This window comes from Pteronotus mesoamericanus, unplaced genomic scaffold, assembly GCF_021234165.1.
Source record: "Pteronotus mesoamericanus isolate MK-2021 breed Mesoamerican mustached bat unplaced genomic scaffold, CSHL_Meso_final contig_40, whole genome shotgun sequence".
NCBI lineage: Eukaryota > Metazoa > Chordata > Mammalia > Chiroptera > Mormoopidae > Pteronotus > Pteronotus mesoamericanus.
In genome coordinates this window covers 12,710,877-12,728,493 of record NW_026555150.1, presented here as the reverse complement: position 1 = coordinate 12,728,493, position 17,617 = coordinate 12,710,877, and the positions used below count along the sequence as shown (strand labels likewise).

The following is a 17,617-nucleotide window of genomic DNA, read 5'->3' as shown; positions in this document are numbered from 1 at the left end:
ATATCTATTCAGATCAAGAAAAAATGAAATAAAGATTGAAAGATGAAAGAAGAGGAAGAGGAAAGTGAGGGAGGGAGAGATGGAGGAGGAGAGAGAGGAAGGGAAGAAGCAAGAGAGAGGGGAAGGAAGAAAGGAAGGAAGGAAGGAGGGAGGGAGGAAAGGAAGGAAGGAAGGAAAGAAGGGAAAAAAGCTGGAAGAAATTAATTCATATTGCCAAAAATTTCAATATCTTCTTCAGTTACTAGAGCAAATGGGAGCAACATGGTTGTTTATTTATTTCAATTACTTTAGGACAATAATCTAAATTCACCTAGTGCTAAGGCCCTTTCAATCCCTTTGTTTGTTTTTTCTTCCTTCCTACCTTCCTCCTATAATTATTTGTGGTTAATTTCCTTAAACATAATACTATGCAAGATGCTATGAAGGATAGAATAAAATTTAATGCAAGGCTAATTTCTTTTAATGTTCTAAGAAATCATTAAATGCCTTTGTGGAAATAAAAGAAACACAAATTTAATTAAAGTAGTCAGGCTTAGGGTGATTCATGTTTCAGAGGACCTAGTTCTCTGAAGTCCAGATTATGTGATACTCTTGTGAAACATTAGTTGCTGAGATACAAGAAAAATAAAACAAAAATTAAAACCAAACCAAACAAAAGAAAACTACACTGAATGGTACTTGTAGAAGTCACTGTATTCTTGCCTCCCAAAACACACCACTTTGAATTTGAAAGACATACTTTGGTCACCCATCAAATATTTAAATTCTTCTTGTTGAATGATGCAAAAACTTTCAGAATGCACTATATTCATTTATTCCGTAATAAAATAATTATTTTTTTCAGGGGAGAGTGTGAATGCAGTCTACAACTACCACAAATTATGCAGTCGAGTTTCCCACATTTGGTGAAATGACAGGGGTCAGCACATCCAGAGTGCAACGGATAAGCCTCACCTTGGGAAAACCACCTTTGTGATCATGGCATCTCCCCTGCCAGGTAAGTATCAAATAAATTTTTTTGACTGCTTACCATGCACCACACATTGTCCTTGGTGTTGAGGGTAAAGCAGTGAACAAAAGTTGGTAAATCTTACTGTTCTGCTGGAGCTTGCCTCTAGCAAGTGGAGAGAAACAAGAAATCAAATAGAGAAATGAACAAAGAAAACTCAGTTATGTGACATATATAAGAAAGTTATGAGAAAAATTGGCATGCTTCTCAGGTAGGTGAGAAATGGTGTGAACCCCACATATTGGCTATTTTTGTCCCATCACCCTAAGAAAAAAGAGAACGGAAGTATGGTTTCTGCTTTCTCACTTTGCTCTACATAACAGACTCTACCTGCAATACCCAGTCCTCCTGTTTGAGGGATGTTTCACAAATTCAAAGATTCATCAAAGTATAAGCTATTTCCCTCAGATCACACCAACCAGATTATACTGAGATTATATCAGTAGTATTGAAATCTTGCCAGCTCTGCCAGATCGTACTAATTTGACTGTATAACCAATATAGCCTTTGGAAGATACCTCATATTATTTTGAGAATTCCCACAAGTGCTTCCAGTTGGTCATAAATTACTCCTGGTTGTCAGTGACCACATCAGTTAGCAGAACTTAGAATCTACAGGGGCAGACCCTAAAGAGGTCCACCATGGTCTCTTCTGAGACTGGAACTGTATTTTAATTACCATCATCATTATGCTGCCTTAAACATTGGTAGGACTGGAAATCTACTATGCTCGGTGTTGGTGGTGCTATGGTTTCTTGATGCTGAAAATCCACATTGCTACTCTTGCAAAGTAAGAACACTTTATTATTAAGTTTAGTTAGAGAGGCTGCCCACAGCAAAGTTTCACTCCCCTTGGGAATGCATATTCTGTCAGGATGGTATATTGAAATGTTTCCCTTCTTTTGGGGGATCTGATCAACATAATAGATTTCTTATTCTTTCATTCTAAGATCTCTCTGAGAATCTCTGTCTTATTTCTCTGCAATATGGCCTTGATTATGGTTATTCTAGTCCACAAGACCCAAAAAGTATACACAGGTTGAATTATATTCCTTGAGCAGGCTCTTAAGCCCCTGTAATGTCAAATTGTTGTTGGGTTTTGGCTACGTAGAATCTTGATTTCCTTGTGGAGAATTATCTCTTCCCATAATCTGCTGTCCTGGTGTACATTTGCCCAAAAGGTGGTCATATAGCCCACACTAAGCCAATTGTACCTTCCCAATAAAATCTTGAGAAGAAATATCTAAGGATAGAAAAATGGCTGAAATTAAGTTATTTCAGTAAACTTACTCTGACAAGACTATTGAATAGTTTCTGATTTCCACCCCTGAAGTTGCTTATTTGTTCTTTTTTTTTGAAAGATTGATTCTCCATGAAGACTATGAGCTACAATAAATTGACATCATTACAAAAAATGATTTTTTATTGGATTAGACAGGACTGATTTTCACTGCTTGCAGCTAAGGAATCATAACCAACAAAGTCTGAATATAAATCAGTTAATGTAAATAAAAATGGGGGAGAAATGGTATCTTTTAATTCTCCTCACCAGAAGCACTCAAGCCCCAATGCCTTCCCACTCAAAATATCTTATAACTAAATGTCAAAGAGTGAATGCCACTAATTGTATTGTATTCTATAACTTTCATTTCATAGATAAACTAAGACCTAATGAAAGAGACTTACCAAAGAGTGGTCATTGAATTTACAAACATTAAGGGTCTGTTGGGCCCAGGCATTTGGTAAGTACTGAGGATGTAGGCTTTAAAAATTCAGACACAGCCCATTGACAGATGAATGGTATATACACACTATGGAATATTTTTCAGCCTTAAAAAAGGAAATTCTACATATGCTCCAACATGGACAAACTCTGTGGATATTATGGTAAGTAAAATAAATCAGAGACAAAAAGACAATTATTGTATCATACCACATATATGAGTACATAGAATAATCAAATTCATAAAGAATAGAAAGTAGGTTGCCAGGAGTTTGGAGGATGGGGAAATAGGGAGTTGCTGTTTAATGGGTACAGAACTTCAGGTTGGGATAATGAAAGAGTTCTGGAGATGGATAGTAATGGTGGTTACACAATAGTGTGAATGCACCAAATGCCACTGAACTGTAGATTTAAAAATGGTCAAAATGGTAAACTTTATATGTGTCTATTTTACCACAATAAAGAAAAGAAAAATTAGGTACAAATATTGTCCTTAGGGAGCACAAAGTCTTCTATGGCATATAAACCTTGTATGTAAATAATTGACAATTTACTATTGAAAACGTTAAGTGCCAGAGAATAGGCATTGATAAAGTGCCCTGGGTGGAAAAGTTTTTATTGGATGAATTAATTGAGCTGCCTGTAGAAGGATGAGTTGGAAGTGGAGGAAAGAATAATCCAGGCAAAATGTACAAGCAAAAATATGTCCTGGGGGTGGGGCAAGGTTTCTATGGGAGAAGAAGGAGTACTTCCATTATGTTGTCATCAAAGGGCCATAAAGCAGAGTACTAGGACATGTAGTGGGAAAAGTGGATTTAGGTCAAATAAAGTAAGGCCTTGAAAAACAGGCTAACAGGTGTGGTAAGTAAAGGAAATCAATACAGTGAAATCTTGGTTCTTGAACTTAATTCGTTTAGGAAGTCTGTTTGAAAAGTGATTTTTTGGAAACTGAATATTTTTTTTCATCAGAAATAATGTAAATTGAATCAATCCATTCCAGACCCCCAAATGATTACCTGTTTTAACCTTTCTTATATATACAGTACATGTCTAATATACCATTTAATTGATACAGAAACACTTATAAAAAAAGGAAATGAAATGTAAATGAAAATTTAACAAAAAGGAAATGAAATATACAGTAAGAAATGAAAATTTATGCACACACTAGAACTTACCTGTAATGTTGAGAACTATTGATGACTGAATATGGAGAAGAAGGATGGAGGGATATTATTGTTTGGAAGGGGAGTCCCCTTCCATAAAAATGTCTGGTAGCTGTTTTTCTGTGTTTTTTTTTTTTTATCTCTTTTGTCTCTTTGCCCCACTGAACTTGCTTCAGGCTCACTGGGCTGCTCTCTCACTGAAAACGGTTCAATGTTTGTTTTTGCCTATCTTTTAATACTTGTCTGAAGTGAAGCACTACATTATCATTGAACAAGTTTACTGATTAATTTGCTATTTCTTTATTAAGGTGATATTTCTCAATAAAACTTTGAATTTCTCCCCATGTCCTGAGCACTTCCTTGATTAGTGAAGTAGGAATAGCCTCCCTTCACTCCTCCTCCTCTGAATAGAGCCCCTCAGCTGCCATCTGTTCTTTCTTCCTCTGCAGTTCTGGGAGTTCCTCAGTGGTCAGCTCAGTGTTGCAGGCCTTCACTAACTCCTGCACACTATCACATCATCCACGTCAAAGCCCATGGACTTGCCCAGAGATACAATATCCTCCACAACAGACACAGACTCATCCTCAAAGCCCTCAAAGTCTCTTCAGCAACAGACTCAGGATACAGTTTCTTATAGGCTGATTACATGGTTATGAAAGACATTTCCTCCCTTGCTTTGTCATGAGCCTCAAGCTAGTGAGGATATCAAAATGTTCCTTCCAGAACTCCCTGAGGGTTAAATTAGTTTTGGAGGTCACCTCAAGACACCCCTGAAACAGTGACTTTGTTTAGAGTTCCTTAAATTAAAACTGACCTGCTGGATGAGAAGAGTTGTGTTAGGTGGCAAGAACCTAACACTGTTGAAGCTATACTCTTCCACCAACTTGGCCTCCAAGCCTGGAGGGTGGCCAGGAGCATTGTCCTTTACACTAAGCACCCTGAGTGGCAATTGTTTTACCCAGAGATATTTCTTCACACTTGGGACAACCACTTCAAGAACCAAGTCAATAAAAATTGCCAGGTTACTCAAGCTTTGCTATTAGCCCTCCACATCACATTCAACATGTCTTTCATAACATTATTTTTCTTGAAAATTCATGGGTTTTCAGAATAGTAGATAAGTAGAGGCTTCAATTTAAAGGGCCCACTTTCATTCTCACACAACAATAACATCAGCCTGTATTTTATAGGCTTGTGTCCTGACAATGACTTCTCCTCCTGGGTGATATAGGTCATCTTTAACATTTCCTCCCAGAAGAGGCCTGTCTCATCACAGTTGAACACTTGTTGGGGAACAAATCCTTTAGCCTCTACATGTTCTTGAAATTCTGTCATGAAATTTTCAGCAGCTGCTTTGTTAGAACTGGAAGCCTCCCCATGTCTCACTACACGATGAATGCCACCTCTTTGATTAAATTTATTGAACCACCCCCATACTACCCTTAAACAAATCACTTTCAACACTAGTTCCAGTGGTATCTTTCAGGAGGTCAGCATGCAGCATCTTCACTTTTTCATTCAAAATGGTTTATTTTGTTCATTAGTTTATTTTGTTGAATAGATTCCACTTATAGTTAGATCATATGGTATTTGTCTTTCACCGCCTGGCTTATTTCACTTAGCATAACATTCTCCAGTTCCACCCATGCTGTCACGAAGGGTAGCAGTTCCTTCTTTCTTTCCTGCTGTGTAGTGTTCCATTGTGTACATGTACCACAGTTGGATTCCTGGTGTGGGAAGCCAGGCAGGTCCTTACATCAACCCTGCAAGGACCTTTTAATTGCATTCCAGCTAGAATGGCCCTTTCTAATCAGAGGACCAAGACCAGGATGACAATAGGTGAGGATTGACAATAATTGGGGATTAGTAAGAAAGGAACAGAAGCATTTATTTCCAAGAAACTAGAGTATTATTTAAACCTGAGATTAGTTTTTTTTATTGAAGAAAATATTTTATTTATTTATTTTTATTATTTGATTAACCATTTTATTATTTTTTTAATTTATTTACTTTTTAAATACATTTCTCTCTGCTTCCCCCCTACCTCTTTCCCTTGCCCCCTCCCACCTTCCCTCCCTCAGCTCTTCCCCTTTGGTTTTGTCCATGAGTCCTTGCTATATGTTCCTTGACTTTCCCCTTCCCTTCCCTTTCCCTGCCCCCCCTTCCCTCTTGTCTCTGTTGATTTCTTTTCCTTTCAGTGTTGCTGGTCATATTTTCCTTGCATCTTTGCATTGTTGGTTAGGTTCTACTTATAGGTGAGATCATATGGTATTTGTCTTTCGCCCCCTGGCTTATTTTGCTTACCATGATGCTCTCCAGTTCCATCCATGCTGTCGCAAAGTTTAGTACTTCTTTTTTTCTTTCTGCTGCGTAGTATTCCATTGTGTATATGTACCAAAATTTTTTGATCCAGTCATCTACTGATGGGCATTTAGGTTGCTTCCAACACTTGGCTATTGTAAATTGTGCTGCTATGAACATTGGGGTGCATAGGTTCTTTTGTATTGGCGTTTTGGTGTTCTCAGGGTATAGTCCCAGCAGGGCAATCACTGGATCAAAAGGCAGTTCCATTTTCAGCTTTCTGAGGAAATTCCACACTGCTTTCCAGAGTGGCTGCACCAGTCTGCATTCCCACCAACAGTGTACTAGGGTTCTCTTTTCTCCACAGCCGCGCCAACACCTGTTGTTTCTGGATCTGTTTATGATGGCCATTCTGACCGGTGTGAGGTGGTACCTCATGGTGGTTTTGATCTGCATTTCTCTGATAGCTAGTGATGCTGAGCATCCTTTCAAATGCCTCTGGGCCCTCTGTATCTCCTCCTTAGAAAAGCATCTGCCCAGGTCCTTTGCCCATTTTTTGATTGGATCGTTTGTCTTCTTGGAGTAGAGTCGAGTGAGTTCTTTATATATCTTGGAGATCAAACCTCTATCTGATGTATCATTAGCAAATATATTTTCCCATACGGTTGGCTCCCTTTTCATTTGGCTGATGTTTTCTTTCGCCGTGCAGAAGCTTCTTATTTTGATAAGGTCCCACTTGTTTATTCTGTCCTTTATATCCCTTGCTTTAGGAGACATATCAGTGAAAAAATTGCTGCATGGGATATCTGAGAGTTTCCTGCCAATGTTCTCCTCTAGGACTTTGATGGTGTTGCGACTTATATTTCAGTCTTTTATCCATCTTGAGTTTATTTGTGTGTATGGTGTCAGGTGATGATCCAATTTCAATGTTTTGCATGTAGCTGTCCAGCTCTCCCAACACCATTTGTTGAAGAGGCTATTATTGCTCCATTTTATGCTTCTGCCCCCTTTGTCAAATATTAGATGTCCATAGAGACCTGGGCTTATTTCTGGGCTTTCAATTCTGTTCCACTGGTCTATGGGTCTGTTCTTGTGCCAGTACCAGATTGTTTTGAGTATGGTGGCTTTGCAGTAGAATTTGATGTCCGGTATTGTGATCCCTCCTACTTTGTGTTTCTTTCTCAAAATTGCTGCGGCTATTCGAGGTCGTTTATGTTTCCATATAAATTTTTGAAATGTCTGTTCTATTTCTGTGAAATACGTCATTGGTATCTTAATAGGGATTGCGTTGAATCTATAAATTGCTTTGGGTAGTATGGACATTTTGAGGATATTAATTCTTCCAATCCATGAGCACGGTATATGCTTCCATTTACTTGTGTCTTCCTTAATTTCTTTTTTCAATGTTGTATAGTTTTCTGCATACAGGTCTTTTGTGTCTAGTTAAATTTATGCCTAAGTACTTTATCTTTTTTCTTGCTATATCGAATGGTATATTTTTTTCTGATTTCCTCTTCTTCTATTGCATTGCTGGTGTACAAAAACGCCTTTGATTTCTGAATGTTGACTTTGTACCCTGCTCTTTTGCCAAATTCACTTATTAGGTTGAGGAGTTTTCTGGTAGAGTCTACAGGGTTCTCTATGTACACTATCATGTCATCTGCAAACAATGATAGATTTACTTCCTCCTTTCTTATTTGGATGCCTTTTATCTCTTTCTCTTGTCTGACTGTTGTGGCTAGGACTTCCAATACGATGTTGAAAAGAAGCGGTGAGAGCAGACATCCTTGTCGTGTTCCCGATCTTAGTGGGAAAGCTTTCAGTTTTTGCCCGTTGAGTATGATATTAGCTGTAGGTTTTTCATATATGGCCTTTATTACGTTGAGGAATGCCCCATTGATTCCCATTTTGCTGAGTGTTTTGATCATAAATGGGTGCTGTACCTTGTCAAATGCTTTTTCTGCATCTATTGAGATGATCATGTGGTTTTTGTCTTGTCTTTTATTGATGTTCTGTATCACGTTTACTGATTTGCGTATATTGAACCATCCGTGCATCCCTGGGATGAATCCCACTTGATCGTGATGGATAATCTTTTGAATGTATTGCTGGATGCGGTTTGCCAATATTTTGTTGAGGATTTTAGCATCCATGTTCATCAGAGAAATTGGCCTGTAGTTTTCTTTCTTTGTAGTGTCTTTATCTGGTTTTGGGATCAGGATGATGCTGGCCTCATAGAAGGAGTCTGGGAGTCTTCCCTCCTCTTGGATTTTTTGGAATAGTCTGAGAAGGACAGGGGTTAGCTCTTCCTTAAATGTTTTGTAAAATTCTCCTGAGAAACCGTCCAACCCGGGGCTTTTGTGTGCTGGGAGTTTCTTGATTACAGCTTCAATTTCCCGAGCTGTTACTGGTCTGTTCAAGCTTTCTGTTTCTTCCTCCTTCAGTGTTGGAAGATTATAGTTTTCTAAAAGTCTTTCCATTTCATCAAGATTTTCAAATTTCTTGGCATATAATTGTTCATAATAGTTACTGATGATCATTTGTATTTCTGTGGTATCCATTGTTATTTCTCCTCTTTCATTTCTGGTATTATTAATTTGGGTCCTCTCCCTTTTTTATCTTGATGAGTCTGATTAAAGGCTTGTCAATTTTATATATCTTTTCAAAGAACCAGCTTCTGGATTGGTTGATCCTCTGAATTGTTCTTTTTGTCTCTATGTTATTCAGTTCTGCTCTAATCTTGACTATTTCCTTCCTTCTACTTGCTCTGGGATTTATTTGTTGTTGTTTCTCCAGTTCTTGAAGTTGTAGTGTTAGGTCTTTTATTTGAAATATTTTTATCTTTTTTAGGTAAACCTGTATTGCTATGAACTTCCCTCTCAGGACCGTCTTTGCTGCATCCCATAGGTTTTTGACAGTTGTCTGTTCATTTTCATTTGTTTCCAGAAATTTTTTTATTTCTTCTCTTATCTCATTATTGACCCATTCATTGTTTAATAGTCTACTGTTCAGTCTCCATGAGTTTGCATGTTTTTGAAGTTTCTCTTTGAGTTTGATTTCAAGTTTCAAGGCCTTGTGGCCTGAGAAAAAGTTTGGTATTATTTCAATTTTCCTGAATTTGCTGAGGCTTGCTTTGTGTCTTATCATGTGGTCTATCTTTGAAAAACTGCCATGAGCATTTGAAAAGAATTTGTATTTTTCTTCTTTGGGATGTAAGGTTCTATATATGTCAGTTAAGTCTCTTTGATTCAGTGTGTCATTCAGCACCACAATATGTTTATTAATGTTTTGTTTGGAAGATCTGTCCATTTTTGACAGTGGGGTGTTTAAATCCCCTACTATCAGTGTGTTGCTGCCTGTATCTTTTTTGAAGTCATCCAACAATTTCCTTATAAACTTGGGGGCTCCTATATTGGGAGCATATAAATTTACAATGTTGATGTCTTCGTGATGGATTCTTCCTTTAAGTATGATAAAGTGCCCCTCTGGGTCTCTCTTTATGGCCTTTGCTTTGAAATCTACTTTGTCTGATACAAGGTTGGCAATGTCAGCCTTTTTCTCATGTCCATTTGCTTGGAATATTATTTTCCATCCCTTTACTTTCAATCTGTGTAGGTCTTTTGCTCTGAGGTGGGTCTCTTGTAGGCAGTATATGTGTGGGTCATGTTTTCTTATCCATTCAGCTACCCTGTGTCTTTTGATTGGGGCATTTAGTCCATTCACATTGAGAGATATGACTGATAGAAACTTACTCATCTTTTCTCTTGGTACTTGTGTTCCTCTCTGTCTCATTCTTTTCCTGCATCTGCTTAAACCAGTCCCCTTAGCATATCTTGGAGTGCTTGTTTGGTAGAGATGTATTCTTTTAGTCTTCTCTTGTCTGGGAAACTCCGTATTTCCCCTTGTATTTTAATGGAGAGCCTAGCTGGGTAGAGCAGCCTTGGCTGTAGTCCCTTGCTTTTCATAGCTTGGAATATTTGTTGCCATTCCCATCTGGCTTGTAGTGTTTCTGTTGAGAAGTCAGCTCCTAGGCGTATTGGGGCCCCCTTGTATGTTACTTTCTCCTTCTCCCTTGCTGCCTTGAGGATTCTCTCTTTGTCTTTGACATTTGCCATTTTAATGATGATGTGTCTTGGAGTGGACCTCCTTGAGTCCCTCTTGAGTGGGGTCCTCTGTACCTCCTGGATCCATGAGAGCCTTTCTCTCCTCAAATTAGGGAAATTTTCCATCATTACTTTTTCGAGGAGGTTGTCTATCCCTTGCTCCTCTTCTTCTCCTTCTGGTATCCCTATTATACGGATATTATTGCATTTCAGGTTCTCCTGCATTTCCCTAAATGCTTTCTCATTTTTTTTTTGAGCCGTTTTTCATTTCTTGTTCTTTCTGGGAGCTTTTTTCTACCTTGTCCTCCATCTCACTGATTCGATCCTCGGCTTCATCCAGCCTGCTTTGGATTCTTTCTACTGTGTTCTTCAATTCAGAAATGGTATTCTTCATATCCTCTTGTGTCTTCTTGATAGTTTCTATGTCCTTTTCCAGGCTGATATAGTTTGCTATAAGATCCTGATAGTTTCTCTGCAGTTTCTCATAGTTCTCTTTGAGCTGGCTCAGCTCATTGAGCTTCCTTAGAACCATTGTTTTGAATTCCATATATCTGATAGTTCCCTTGCCTCTATTTCATTGAGCTCTCTCTGTGGGTAGTCCCCTTTTCCACTCCTTTGGGGGGAAATTCTTTTTATTCCCATTTTTGTGAGAGTCTGTTACGTATTTTTGTCCTTTACTTTTCTTTCTGGGCTTACCTCTGATGATGTCAGTTGTTGACCCTATAGGGCCTTGGGTTGTTTGTTTGAGCCTTTCAGGAGTCTAATGCCTGTGTCTGACTCCTGCTTGGAGCAGCTCTGTGACCCCTTCGGTCAAGGCAGGGCTATTTTTTGGGATCTCTCTGTGCTCTCACGCGGGCTCCTTGAGCACGTTCCCAGCGCGGCACGGTCCCCCACCTGCCTGGGCTCGCATGTGTTTGCCTCAGACCAGGGGGCTTATTTGCGACCTCCCATACTCTTCTGGCCTCCCTGGCACGCGAGCTTCACGGCACTGGTCAGTTTAGGGTCTTCTATTGTGTATTTTCCCCGCTTTTAGCTCTTTGGGTGCGTTGCTTGCCCTTGCCAAATGGGGACTACGGAAATGGGAGGAAATCAGCTCTAGGACTCTCCGGTTAATCCTGTTTCTGGTCTCTCCTCCAGGGCCTTTGGGCAGCTCTACTTATTTTTTGGGCCGCTCTGCAATCGCGGCAGTTAGGTCAATTTACGCCTGCCCTTGCCCCTCTGTGCACTCCCTCGCAGGCCGTATGGGTGCCAGTCTCTGTGTGACCTTGCCGTCAGGTGCAAGCGTTTGCCAGCCTGCGTGGGTCACACACATACTTGCCAACCCTGGCCGGTCACTCAGCGCAAGTGTGCGCGCCTGCTCTGGGTGTTTTGGGGGTGTCTATGTGTGCTTTTCAGCTTTTGCCTCTTTGGGGGTGTCGCCTCTTCCCGCGCAATGGAGACTACGGCAAGGAGAAGGAGTCGGGACTCCCCGGTTCCTCCTCCCGTTCTTTCCCCAATGCCTCCGTTTCTAGTCTCCCCTCAGGAGCCTCTGAGCAGTTCTGTGACCCCTTCGGCCAAGGATCCAACCCCTGTGCGGACTGCGTTTCAATCGCAGGCAGTCTGGTTCATGCGCGCCCCGCTTCTGCCTCTTTGGGGTCGCGCCTTTCCAGCCCACAATGGAGACTACAGAACGGGGAGGGAGTCGGGACTCCCCGGTTCCTCCTCCCGTTCTTTCCCCAATGCCTCCGTCTCCAGTTTCTCCTCAAGGCTCTCCCAGCCAGTCTGCACTCAGCCCCATAGCTCACAGGTGTACAAGCTGTGTGCAGAGCGCACAAAAGGCGGGTTAATTGATTCCCTTATGCCTGAGCGAGATGGTAGCTGCAGAGTGGGAAGTGCGTTATCACCGGGCTCCACTGGCCACCTTGTCAGTTCTCTTCACAAAGTTTTCCTCACTATTCTTTTCCCAGGCACCAGCCCACCCTGCTGCCGCCTCTACCCAGCAATCAAGGAGGGTGTCTGCTGCTGCAACTTTTGCGTTTGCCCTTTGAATGTCTTTTTGCATCCCCAGCCACCTGTCTCTGGCAGAGAGTGCCCCTAAGCTTTTTGGGGTTGCATTTTGTCTGTGTTTTCTTGGCTTTAGCTGCTGTAGTTTAGGGGTTCCTGTTTATGATTCAGACTCCGTTCTTCTCGGGGGAAGCTAACTGGCCGTTTCAATGTCCCTCTGGTGCCAGTGCCCGTGGGCACCCAGCCCACCCTCTCGAGCCTCCACCGTAATTCTCACCGGATGGGATGTGTGAGAGTAGAATCCACTGTCCGTGGCACCAAGGCTCCTCTCCCACTATCGCTCCACTGCTTTCCAGGTGATTACTCCATTATTTAGTTTCAATTCCAGTTTGGTTTTGGGAGGAGGTCAGCGTGACTCCCTTTCACTCCTCCGCCATCTTTCCAATCTCTCTAAACCTGAGATTAGTTTTTAATTAATTCATAATATTGGATTATTTACTTGTTTTACTATTTATTTTTGTCTCTCTTTCTTTTGGTTTTGTTTTTTTTTCCCAGCTTTTATTTTCTTACTAAAAAATACTGTAATAGGCATTCTTAAGCACATATGTTTATGAGCTTGTGCTGCTATTTGGAGAGATTCCTCTGAGTGGCCATAAGATGTGTGACTTTAGAATTCTTAGAGATATTGCTAAATTGTGTTCCAGAATGTTTGTGCTAATTTACAGTTGAACCAATGGTGAATAACAGTGGCCATTTTCTACATCCCTGCTAACATTACTTGCTATTTCTTATAATGTCAATTACATTTTTAATAATCTAAAATGCTTAAATTTACATTTGTTTTTAATTGTTGTTCTATTGAAGTTGTTCCAATTTTACCCTTGTTGCTCTCCTCTGCCCTGCCCCCGCTACTCCCAAAATCAACCCCCACTCTGCTGTCCATGTCCATGGATCCTTTATACATGTTCCTTGACTTGTCCCTTCCCCTTCTTTTCCCCCTTATTCCCCTCCTCCATCCCCTCTGGTCACTGTCAGTCTGTTCCTTGTTCCCATGCTTCTGGTTCTATTTTGCTACTTTATTTGTTTAGTTCATTAGGTTCCACTTATAGGTGAGATCATATGGTATTTGTCCTTCACCACCTGGCTTATTTCACTTAGCATAATGCTCTCCAGTTCCATCCATGCTGTCACAAATGGTAGGGATACCTACTTTCTTTCTCCTGCATAGTATTCTATTGTGTAAATGTACTACAGTTCTTGATCCACTCATTTACTGAGCAACATCAGCACTCTTGATGGCCTATTTATGTTTTAAAATTGTGCTAATCATCGATTTCATCATGCCATACTTGGTAGCTTAATAAGACATGTGAACACCACTATCATACTTTGCAATTATATTTTTAAGTTCTGTTGTTGTTCTCACAACTTTCCTTTTCACTTTGATGTTATCCCTAACCTTCTAGGACCACAGTGACTTACTGTATATATTTCATAATCATAAGTGGCAAGGAAAGCAAAAAATGTGAGAATATTCACAGACCAATTCCTGAGATATTAGTGACAAACTTACTCATACTCATACATTCTCCTTTTTGTTTGTTGCCTGAGAGACATGTCACTGATCATAGAGGTAACAGCATGAAAGGGTCATTGAATCTATAACCAAAGTTTTGTTTAACAACAAAGACATTTTTTCCCCATAAACAACTTTGTCCAGAACCAAATTGTTCAAGATGGGAGATATTCCAGAACCAAAGTTTGACTCTAGTCATGAAAGTTTTTGAACCACAGAAATGAACTAGAACAATGAAACTACAAATAGAGAGAAAGGAATCATATCACAGAATTTGAGAAGGCAGAATTGAGGAGATTTGAATGTGAAGGCCAAGGAACATGGAGAAATAATAGGTGGTTTCAGAAAACTGAAAGGGCAGTGCCATCAAAGGGAGAACAAATACAAAAGGATGGACACTTTCTAGAAAGATGTTGAATTAATTTGGGGATGTTCTGCATTTGAGGTAATGGTGAGACAGTCACAGGTGAAGGGCAAGAGCATGGACAAAAGGACAATGATAAAGAGTTTGGAACCATTCTTTTGCAAAGATTTGAAGACATGAGTTTAACTAACTTATCCACAGACAAGAAAAAAGCTTCAGGCAGAACCTCTCAGAACTCATTCATTTAGGAAGGGGAAAAAAGGAAAGAGCCAGAGAAGAAGAGGGGCCACACACAGCCAGAATTGACAAAGCCAAGATTTTGATTTTGTACTTTACTCTTCATATTGCTGCTAGCCTGGTTGCTCCATAAACAAAAGTAGTCATGTTATGCCATACTCAAAATATTTTAATACACTCTTCGTAAAGGTTTCATCTGTAGAAAACATGCATCAGAATTACCTGGCATGTTGCTTTAAAAGGCAGATTTCCAGGCCCACTCTAAGGACTGTGAATTGTAAGAGGTTTGTCCAGAAGGTATCCAGCCATGTAAGATGAAAAATAGAGACATTTATTGAAGAAGATACAACATACAAGAAACATTGCACATAGGACAATGATACCTCTGTCCCCTTCAAAGTAGGCACTTTGGGACCTCACACGGTTCTTGCAGTTGCTATCAGCTGCCCTGTCTTATTTTCTGAATCTTATAGATGGTCTGAAATCACTTCCCTTTCAAAGGTGATTTTAGTTTTGGGAAAAGTCAGAAGTCACAGGGCACAAAATCTGGGCTATAAGGGGGCTGAGTCACCTGGGTGATTTGATGTTTTACAAAAAAACTGTGCATGATACATGAGTGGGCATGTTGTCATGATGAAGCTGCCAATCACTAGTTAACAATAGCCATGACCTTCTGAGTCATCTGAATAGTTTCTGTGGAGAAATGGTCAAGCTTAACACAAAATGTGATGCAGATTTGTTGCTCTCCTTGCTCAGTCATTTTGAATGTGATGGCCGCACAGTACACATGCTCACTCACCATCACATACCGCCCCCACTGACTAGTACAGTGAAGTCATCATTGTTCACACATGCACATTCCAGTCCACTCTCCTTGGCTGCCAGGTTACATCAATGTCATGCAAATTGTTCTTGTTATATTAACAATGGCTGCACTTTTTCTGGACAAGCCTCATATTCCTGAGGAATCCTTATTTTTCAGAATGTAGGTGAAAAAAGTAAAGTTCATAAAGAAGACTGAGGAAGACTATTAAGAGAGGAGAAATAGGAGGGCAGAGTGTTAAGAGACCATTGTTTCTCAAAGTTTGTCCTAACTTTGTGAAGATCACCTGAAGGACAGCTAGAATGAAAATTCCTGAGCTTCTCCACAGGCTCAACAAATCAATTTCTAGAGTTGGGGTGTAAAAAACATGTATTTTTCATTTGTTTATTTATTTTATTTTCCGTTTTCTTTTTATTGAATTTATTGGGGTGATACTGGTTAATAAAATTATATGCATTTCAAGGGTACAGTCCTATAATACATTACCTATATATTGTATTGTGTGTTCACCACCCCAAGCCAAGTCTCCTTCCATCACAATTGTTCCCCCTTTGCCTTCTTCCACTTCCCCAACCCCCCTTAACATCTGGTAATCACGATACTGTTGTATATGTCTATGAGGTTCCTTTTCCCTTAAACCTTTTACCTTCTTTACCCAGCCCTCCTACCCTCTCCCTTCTGACAATCCGCAGTCTGTTCTTCGTGTCTATGGGTCTGTTTCTATTTTGCTTCTTAGTTCATTTTGTTCACTAGATTCCACATATGAATGAGATCATGTGGCATTTGTCTTTCTCTGACTGGCTTATTTCACTTAGCATAATACTCACCAGGTCCATCCATGCTGTCACAAAAGGTAAATGTTTTTCTTTTTTATGGCCAAGTAGTGCAATTATTTTAAATAGTGATTCATGTTTGAGAGTCACTGGCCTTGGTACTTCAGGCAGCTTCAAAATTGGGAGCAATGAGGTCTGTAATGGAAATGAGTGAGCACGTTGTAAGTCTAAGAGGATCAGTTGTGAATTGAACCAAGGTCCATGTGAAGAGGTAACTAGGAGAGGCCAAGTTACAAACTGAAAATATACCAATAAAGGAGTTGAGGATCAGAAACTAAAAGCAACAGTCATTTTTCATCCCATGGCATTTTAAACAGGCCATTAGCTTTATTATGCTCGTTGGTCTGGGGCCTCTTAAAAACATTGCCAGACAAACAAAATAAGGTCTCATATAACCTCAAGATTCTCTGATAATTGAAATCTTAGATTTTCATCAATAATTATGCTTTTTTTAATTTTGTTTTTACCTTATGATAAGCACATAAAGTGTTAAAGAAGCACTGTGAGACATTGGTTATAATTCTAAGTTTAGAAAGTGTAAGATAAGTATAAGAACACGTAACGTAGTGAGTCATCCTCTAGAGTAAGTTCTTATGACAGAAAGGAACCTGGATAGTAAGGAGAGTGTGAGGGCAGGCACATGTAGAAAGTAATACATCAAATATAGAATGTTGTTTGTGAACATGTTCAGTTTCAGCTTGGCATGTCCTGATTACAAAGGCGCATGTGACATTTCCTTCAAAGCATAAACAAGCGTATGAAGGACAGTATTACAGTCAACATCAGTGTCCAAGAGCCTGTGAAATTGTTGGCAACACAGCTACAGGATGTGGGGGAGCCAGAGGATTAGGTGGCGAGGAGACCAGGAAAACAACTGGAGGTTAGCAACTCTCCTAGGTGCTGCTGGATAGGAAATTCCATGGCCAGTCCCACCAAGCTTTTTTTTTTTTTTTTAAACACAAGTAAAGGTTCTATCTTCCTATATCTCCAAAGCATTATGCAGTCAAGAGGGGCTGAATCCCTCCCACAAAGAGAAGTAGTGACTGTTCCATGGCAGGGGCAGGAGCCACAGAGCAATTGGAAGGACATTTATCTTTTATTGCTCAGGAAATATGTTTAAGGCAAGAGTTTAATAAAGGAAGGGAAGTGGAAAGTCAAGGAACATATAGCAAGGACTCATGGACAAAACCAAAGGGGAAGAGCTGAGGGAGGGAAAAAGGGAGGGGGCAAGGGAAAGTGGTGGGGGCTTGGCAGAGACAAATGTATTTGAAAAAATAAATTAAAATTAAATTAAAAAAAAAAGAAATGAAATGATACAGAAATTTTCCTGGACTCCTGCTGTTTCTTCATCCTACTGTCTTTGTTAGTGCCTAGCACTGTCTACATAAATCAGCAGTGGAGAACTTTTTCTTCTAACCATTGACCCACAGGGGAAAAAATTTAAGATCGTGAAAGTAAAAAGTAATCATGTTGTTCATCTGGTTTCTAAATTAAAAGGT

General features: G+C 39.9%; 1 non-coding gene across 1 annotated transcript; it reads right to left on the bottom strand.

Moving 5' to 3' along the window:
• Window positions 1-843: 843 nt before the first annotated feature.
• On the bottom strand, window positions 844-1,005 carry LOC129073397 (U1 spliceosomal RNA). Its single transcript, XR_008529438.1, has one exon. It is a non-coding gene; the product is annotated as a U1 spliceosomal RNA (small nuclear RNA).
• Window positions 1,006-17,617: the final 16,612 nt, after the last annotated feature.